Raw genomic sequence first — 9,484 nt, 5'->3', positions numbered from 1 at the left:
AAGTGAAACAAGGAATGTGGTGTATAATTGTGTGAAATGTATGATGAAAATCAAGCAATTTCGCCAAGCAAATATAAAGAAATAGGTTGCAGCAGTTTTTATTTCGACTGAACTTGAGAAATCCGCGATGGGACTGAGCGCGAATAGCTCCAGCGATTCCTTATAGTACAAAATCGCTGTCAGTCAAAAGGAGATGCAATCTTTCGACAGACCCTCCAATCATCACGCAGAAGCTCGGCGTCCAGGCCAGCCCACTCCTCATTTGCTCCTCATTCACCCCCAGAGACGCTGAGCGTCCGTGGGCGGGACATAATCGCAGCGTTTATCCAATGACCGTCTAGTTTCAAAGCACTGAAAAAAAACGTTCAAAGCAGCCGCATTGAAGTCAATGGACGCTGGGCTTCAACGGGGAAATGCACTGTGACGCTACGGGAATGTATGAGAAGAAAATCAAGTCAGCCGACCTGCTATATCTAACTGATTCTGAACGAACTCGTCTTTGAGATGAACGTTTTCTAACGCATTTTTAGTCAATAAAATGTTAATACAATAGTACATAATTTGACCATTAATTTTGTGACATTATAGGGGAAGCTGAGCTTCCCTTGCAGTCTTAAAGAAATCGCCACTGGTATAGACATAAATGCATAAATAAAGACACTCTATCATTTTTATAAAGGACGCTTATAAAATGTACAATGTACATCCAGAACAAAACGTATTGGCTTCCATGTTATTTAAATCGTACCGAGGCGAGTCAAACCAAGTCAGTTTCATTCAACTGTCTGACGTGCTTTCTCTTTAAATGTTCGTGCATCACCGAGGTGCTGCCGTGATACGCAAGGACTGCTTTGCAAACCATGCACAGGGCTCGAAATTAACTTTTTTACTTGGTAGCACTGGTGCTCCCAACTTCCCAACTCCCAAGTTAGGAGCACCAAAAAAAATTTAGGAGCACCAAATGAATATTAAGGTTGTATTAAATACAACTACACAACCTATAGCCTAATTTGCGCACATTGGGGAGTCGCTCTCTAAACTTGGGGTATTAAAATTGCTTTTGAATGCGCGCGCGCGTTTTACTTTCGGTTTCGTTTTAACGATGGTGCTAAACTCTCGGCGGTGCTGAGCGTGCATTCTACAATACAAGACATTAATTTAACAAAACAATTTGAAAGTGGGGGGATTTTGAAAAGTGTGTCCCCAGTGGAAATTACGCCCCTGCGTGAGTAAAACTCTGAAGATGAGTTATCATTTGATGTGAATGTATGCCGCGTTGTACAGTATATGGAGATGGAGGCGCCAGAATTGCGTCTGACAGAATGTGCGCTGTAGCACGAAATATAGTATATTTCCTTAAAAGCAGATTGTGGAGACATTTTATTTGTCCACAATCAAAAATCGTCATATCACACACCCCTAACTGAAATGTAGTTTACAAATCCGGAACGGAGGTTGGTTGAGAGAGAGAAAAAAACGGCTGGTTCCGAGTTTCAGCGGAGCGCAGCGTCAGTGACAGGGAGTGATTGACGGCTAATATCTAAAATCTGCAAGTGAAGAATGTACAGATCAAGTTTAATTAGTTGTGTAATGTTGGAGAAAACGGCGAAACTGTCACTGTATCAGCTCACAGCACTCTAGGCAGTATTAGGCTAGCGAAAGTTTTGTAAAGAAATGAAAACAAGTCGCACCACAACAATTTCTCGCACTCGCACAAATGCTTCCACTCGGTCGGAAAAAACATGTCTGGCGACAACTTCGACAATGAAATTCATTGTCGACTATTTCTATTATCGATTTTTGTCGACAACGTCGACGAATCGTTGCAGCCCTAACTAACATGTTTCGCGCATGATTAGCATGTTACTATCATGTTTCTAACATGGTTAACGTGTTACTAGCTTGTTAACATGTTTCTAGCATGATTAGCATATACTAGCATGTTGTTAACATGTTTGGCATGTTGCTAGCGCATTGCTAGCATTTTTCTATCATGTTTAGCATGTTACTAGCATGTTGTTAACATGATTAGCAAGTTACTAGCATGTTTCGCGCATGATTAGCATGTTACTAACATGTTTCTAACATGGTTAACGTGTTACTAGCTTGTTAACATGTTTCTAACATGGTTAACGTGTTACTAGCATGTTGTTAACATGTTTGGCATGTTGCTAGCACATTGCTAGCATTTTTCTATCATGTTTAGCATGTTACTAGCATGTTGTTAATGTTTCTAGTATGATTAGCATGTTACTAGCCCGTTGCTAGCATTTTTCTATCATGTTTAGCATATTACTAGCATGTTGCTAACATTAGCAAGTTACTAGTATGTCTGTAACATGATTAGCATGTTACTAGCATGTTTCTAACATGATTAACATGTTACTAACATGTTGCTAGCGTTATTAGCATGCTACTAGCATGATTAGCATGTTACTAGCATAATTAGCATGTTACTAGCATGTTGCTAGCATGTTTTTAATCATGATTAGCAAGTTATTTGAAGAAATTTGGCTCAGAAGAAAAATGATAATCTTAAATAGTAGATTATTTCTCAAGCCAATTTAATTTAAAAAAAAAAAAAAGTACCCTTGTGACTGGTTCTGTGATCCAGGGTCATATATCATAATGTCTTCAGTCTTTACAATGCAGAATAAAATGGTGATAATATCAAAATCTTATTTTATTAGTTTCACACTATTCCTTTCTAAACTTCCAGTCTTTCTCTCTCTGATTTGGTTTCTGCTCTCTAGCTCTTTCCTGTCATCGGTGCTCCGCATTGTAACTTTCTTCTAGCTTTCTTGTTTATGGTTGCCTCCTCAGATGTTTTCTGCTGCAGCTCCTCCAGATGTTCACGTCTGTGTGAGGAAGGCTCCTGATGATCAACACAAGCTTGTTCTGACCTTGCTTTTGCCCTAGAGATGCTGAAATCTATATTAGATTAAACAAAACTATCTTTAAATACCAAAGATCATGAATGATCTTATGACTGAACCAGTTTCAATAAAATGGGTAAATATTATCTTAAATTTGGTTTTAAATGAATATGAGCAGAATGGATTAAACTAACAATGCTTCTGCGTAACAGATGAAACATCAATATAACAAATCACTGAATATGCTGCAATATGATAACACTGAAATAGATTCATGTTGTTGGTTGCAAACAATAACAGTAAAATGCATTTACAATTCTTGTTTTTCATCTTTAATTTTCAACCTTTGCTTTAAATGTCTTGTTTAAAAGCTTTCTTAGAGACATTTTAAAATGTATGATGTTTTGACAGTGTATATCGTGTGACTATAGAAATACACTGCCCTCCTAACGTTTGGAAATGCCCTAGAAAAGTGGGGGTTTTAGACAATATTGGCATGAATCCTTTGTAATTTGTGATAATTTAGCAATGATAAGGGACAAAAACTACAAAAACATTTTATTACATAAACAGTTTATACATAGAAAAAACTTCCACCATAAAATATCCAGCATTAGCAGCTATTACAGCTCTGCACAACCTGGGCCTAAATTCATTGTATTCTAAACTTAATTGTCAATCAATTGTTGAAGCTATTAAGGTGTGCTGACCCAAAAATCTTTTAAAAACATGCGCCAAGTTTAAACCAGTAACCAGGCATCACAGCTGGCAAAGGGGCATGTCTGACTTTGACGTGTATATATTGACATTATGTAATCAAAATTAAAATTATTATTGCTGCTCTTCAATGATAATGTCAAGTTACTTTAATGTATTTGCACCAAAAAATGATAAGGATTTATGCTGATATCGTCCAAAACCACACTTTGCCAGGGGTGTTTTCAAACTTTTGGAGGGCAGTGTATGTGAACTAATAGATATTTTGATGATTTGATGACTTAAGTTTACTCTGCAGCTAAACATGAGAAAAATTATTATTGAGATTAAATGCATTAACATACATGGAATTGTATGTTTACAAAAAAAAAAAAAAAAAAAAAAAAAAGAAAGCGATATCAGCATGTACTCAAGCTTTGTATAATATGGAGTTTGTATAGATCGTTTAGTTCTATAGACATGTACTTTCAATAATTTTCTAAAATAATTTAAATTGCTGATTCAAATCAATTTACTTGAAGATTTTAAAAAACACTTTTACAGGACCATTTACACACAGGCAGCATGTCTGAAATGCAAATGGAATAAATGGTTTGTGTACTTTCTTCTAAAATCATAGTTTGATAATGGTTTGTGTTATTTTTCTATTTTTCAGCCTTTTCTAAGTGATGTACATCAAAATAAGCAGAGACGCAGGTATGTATAAACTAAACCTTTTGACTGTAGTCTTGTACAAATGGTTTCATCTGTTTCTATTACTAAATGTTGCACTGGAGGCAAAAAGCTTTTTTTTAATGCACCTGTCAAGTTTGAGATTTTGGGCTTTTTGGTTTTTCATAGTGTTTTTTCAGACTAGTGAAAAGAAAACATCCAAAAGACACTGTTAAAAGAGAAGTCCACTTCCAGAACAACAATTTACAAATAATTTACTCATCAAAAGATGTTCATGTCTTTCTGTCTTCAGTCATAAAAAAAAAAAAAGTTTTTTGAAGAAAGCATTTTCAGGATTTTTCTCTATATAATGAACTTCATTGGTGCCGTGATTTTGAACTTCCAAAATGTAGTTTAAATGCAACTTCAAAGGCTCTAAACGATCCCAGCTGAGGAAGAAGGGTCTTTCTAATGAAACGATCAATTTGAAAAAAACTGTATACTTTTTAAGCAAAAAGCCCGTGTAGCACAGGTTCTGGGATGCACGTTCATGACCCTGCGAATTAGTGATGGGTCGTTCTTGATTCATTTTGAACGAATCTTTAATGTGACTTGGGAAGAACGAGCCGTCTTAGGGAGTGATTCGTTCAGTCACACATACGCAACATCCTATTAGGTTCTGCACTGGAATTAGTTCACCTGTTTCGAGTCTTCAGGTTTTTCCGAGTCGTTTGTTCATCTTATGGGTCTGTCACGTGATGAACGAACGACTCAAACCCGAAAACTTGTCAGATAAGAGGTGAGGACTAAAGACCCAGGTAAACAATGAATCTTTTCTGTTTCTTATAGCATTAAAGACCAAAATTTGGTAAACAATGAATAACATTTTAATTATATTTTGCTAAAATCTTTTCTGTTTCTTTTAGCATTGTAGTTCTGAGTCTGTAAAATGATCTGAACTACTCTGGCTCAAAAAGGTAGAGAATGGTGAAAAACTCCATCTTATTTTCTCCTACAACTTCAGAATTGTCCGACATCGTTGTACCTTTTTGTTTGTAAACAGTGTTTGACTTACTTGCACTTTCTTAGTCTTTGCGCTTTGGCTTTGTAAACAAGACACTGGGTCTGTAGTTCCATGTGACTTTTCGGCATGATTCAATAGTACGTATTGTCGTGGATGCGCATCCCAGAGCCTGTGCTACACCAGCTTTTGTGCTTAAAAAATATACAAATTTTTATTTTCCGGGGAAAAAAAAAAAAAAAAAGAACGTTTCGCTAGATAAGACCCTTCTTCCTCGGCTGGGATCGTTTAGAGCCTTTGAAGCCACATTTAAACTACATTTTGGAAGTTCAAAATCGGGGCACCAATGAAGTCCATTATATGAAGAAAAATCCTAAAATGTTTTCCTCAAAAACCATAATTTCTTCATGACTGAAGACAGAAAGACATGAACATTTTGGATGACAAGGGGATGAGTAAATTATTTGTGAATTGTTGTTCTGGAAGTGGACTTATCCTTTAAGTTTTTCTTTTATAGCACTTTATCTATATGTCAATAGATTTCAATTAGAATACAGATTTTTAAAGGCTGTTTTCTCAAAATTTTCTTCTGCACTGAGCCATAAATTTCCACTTCAGTAGAACTTATACCAAACTTACACGCACATCTGTTCTAAATATTTTCTGAATAGTGGATAAAGATGATATACCCAAAATTCCCTCTGTAAAAACATTTGACTCTGTCAAAGAAAAAAAAAAAAATTTTTGAAATTGACTTTGGATATTTGTACTAGAAATGTATTTAAATTAGCACATTTTCATTAAATAATACCTCATTTGCATATTTAACCATATTTAACATTTTAGAAAACTTGTAATACAAAAAATGTTTGCAATTATCAATGTAATCAATCAACTGGGTAAGTAAGATGATAACTCCTAGTTTATTCTTTCTACCCTATTCACCTGCAGTGTCTCGCCTTAGCTTGAATTGATTGTCATATTCTCTACCTTTCATTATCTGTATCCCAAGTCTTGTGCCATTGTTTGCCTATCTTGCTTTTGTTTAATGTTTTACTCTCATTTTTCTCCAAGGGGAATCTCTATTTTGTCATTGTTTCACTGTTGCCTTTGCTAATTTAAAAGCTACTTTTAATTTCCTTGAATTTTTCAATGAGCGCATTCTGCAGAATTTAACCTCTGTACTTATTTTCTTGTAAGTTTAGAAATGAAGTGTACATTTGTATTAAAACGTCAGCTATAGTTGTATTAATGCTTTGTGCAGCTGAATTAATCACCACTGTTTAGCCTAATATTGAAGTAAATGCCATATGTTATCGGAATTATCCTAAATACAAAGTTTCTAGTTGGAAAAACTAATTGGCAAATTGTGAAGTTTCAGAGGGTTAAAATCCTCTGGCTAAACAGAGTACACTGTGAAAAACAAGTCAACTTAAAATAATTTGTAACCTGGCTGCCTTAAAATTTTAAGTTCAGTCAACACAAAGTTTATTCAACTGGAAATGTTAAATTATACTAAGTGACAACTTATTATAATAGAAATTACTAGATATTACTTTCCCATCTGTTAAGTTTAGCAAACACAAATATCTAAGTTGTTACTTAGTACAACTTAACATTTCAAGTTGACTAAACTTATTTTAGTTATCTGACCTTTAAATTTTAAGGCACCAGGGTAACAAATTATTTTAAGCTGACTCAACAAATTGTTTTTTTTTTTACAATGTACTGTAAAATTACACACTGACATTTCTATGAAATATTTAGCATTGACAAATAGCCATTTTTACGTTTCACTTTTGCATTCTTATTCTCTCCAGTAGCAATAGTAATAATCCAAGACAGCATTTCATGACTTTCCTAATTGTAACAAAAAAGTGGAGATATTGATTACATCCATCAGATAAGGGAAAGATGTCAAATGCACATCACTGTCTCAGCCACTGCATTAAATATGCTCATAAAACTGTGTACTAGTTTTTGTAATGTTGACATAGCATTATAATTGTACATTCGATTTTCTTTAAATGTATATTCAAAAAACTTGGTTTATTGAGGTTTCAAAAGTTTACAGTACTGATTATGTAAAATAAATCCTGACGGTTTGTGAAAACAACCGTTGTGTTGCTGCTTAAATCATAAATGAAGTGTGTGAATTCACCAAACAGGACTGCAGAAGAGTATTACATTTATTTTAGAATTGATAGCTTTGTTAGTTACGCAATTGAAATGTTTCTGATAACTCACCACCTCCATTTCAGTTCATGACATACATTAAAGGATCTCATGTGTGCTATAGTTCATACTGTACTAGACAATGCTTGAAACTATATTATATTGTTTTATTTATTGCTTCTTTAAGAACAAGAAGACACTTTGGAGAAAAGAGTCTGAAGATCTTCACTGATATCAGAAATGTAGAGTTTTTACATGGAGTTCAAAAATCTTCAATAAAATGAATGCTGCATTTCACACTGTCATGTGAAGCTGATCAAAATGCTGTTTTTAAGATCTCTACACATGTGCCTTATATAGAGCACAGACTGATGTCTTTCTATTAATTTATAGCTGAATGTTGATATTTAGTCATGTACTTCTTCAGCAAATTAAATATCAATATCCATCTAAAAAAAAATTCAGCAAAGAAAAAGTGCACTCGATGTGTTGGGTTACCAAATCATTAAATCATTGTTATATTGTGGATTTTGCTTGGGTTGAAGATGGACTATTAATATTTAGTATGCAAAGCAAACTGTTGCTAGCTAGTAGTTGGCTATCCCATAGAAACCAATGAGATCACAAAATTAGGACATTCATCATGTTGGGGGATGTGATTATTTATTTATTTATTTATTTTTGGTTTATTTACAGTGTTTGAACAATTATTAAGCATAGACAATCATTTCAAAACATTTTTTCAGGTCAAGTCCACAACTAGACCTGGACCAGCAGGAATCGGCAGTAATGTGCCATTTCTAATGGATTTAGTTTGAATCCATTAAAAAAAAATGTTTTTAGAAATGCAGTTATTTAGCTGGTAAAAAAATAAATAAGTATAAAATAAACATTGACAAAAGTGAAAGACAACAAACAAATATTTATATTATTTATAAATAATATATATATTATAGAATACAGTGTGTATTCACAAACTGAAGTAGTATTGTTGTGACATTAAAAGAATTGTGCAAACGATAACAAAACATACTTGTGCGTTCACTGAAGTGATTATATAGTGCATTTTTTTAACAAGCAACAACCATGGAAATGCCAAAAAGCGACAGAATCACATTGCATATATCATAGACATATATATAGCTGCAAATGCAGGAAAGAACTAGATTAAATTATTTTTCTTTACCCTGGTTCTATAGTACCTCAACATTGCATAATTTAGACCAGGATTGAAAACACTGGTTTAAAGTGCATAATACAATCAAGGGTCCACACCAGCTGGGCAAGTAACTGCTTTGTAATAAATAAAAGGCAGAAGGTAGTAGATCATTTTCAATCTCATGTAAACAAGTGTAAATATTAGCACCATCATTCATGCCTGTAAGACCAAAGACTGACAGGTTCATTTATGTAGTTATGTCAGTTAATGCTGTTTTTTTTTTTTTCCAGATAATTTTAACTGAGAAATGCTGAAATATTTACAACCACGTTTGCGCACAGCTGGTGCTACTGGCCATAGAGGCATAAAAATACATTCAAATAAATTAAAATAAAAATAAATTCTCATTGATCAGGGTAAGAGAATTTTACATGTGCATTATATGAAATTTCACTTAAGCATCACTGCATTTGCAAACGTTTTTTTGGCTACAAAAAAAAAAATATATAAAATACAAAAATATACATTAAGGCTTTTATATTTAAAGCTAAGGTGTACAGTTTTTCTCAATTGCTTTGGCACATTTTCCAAAACAGCCTTAAATCTCTAAACTAACTGCAATTGTCACAACTGTTTGCTAAAATATCAGAAACCTATTGCATGTCTGCAAAAAACATTTAATCATCCAAAACCATTTAATTCATGCTTCAAAACCTAATTATTTTGTCAGTAACTTGGCCAATGCCACCAAAATAAAAAGTACTTTTTGTCAGTGTGTGAGCCAAAAAAAAATAAAATTTTTTAATTTCAGTGTTTAGTTCAAACTGACATGCAAATTTCATATTTTTTTCATGCTTTGTGAATGGAAACAAAACCAGTTTTTTA

This window comes from Labeo rohita, chromosome 19 (assembly GCF_022985175.1).
Source record: "Labeo rohita strain BAU-BD-2019 chromosome 19, IGBB_LRoh.1.0, whole genome shotgun sequence".
Classification (NCBI taxonomy): domain Eukaryota; kingdom Metazoa; phylum Chordata; class Actinopteri; order Cypriniformes; family Cyprinidae; genus Labeo; species Labeo rohita.
Note: the sequence above shows the minus strand (reverse complement) of the source record.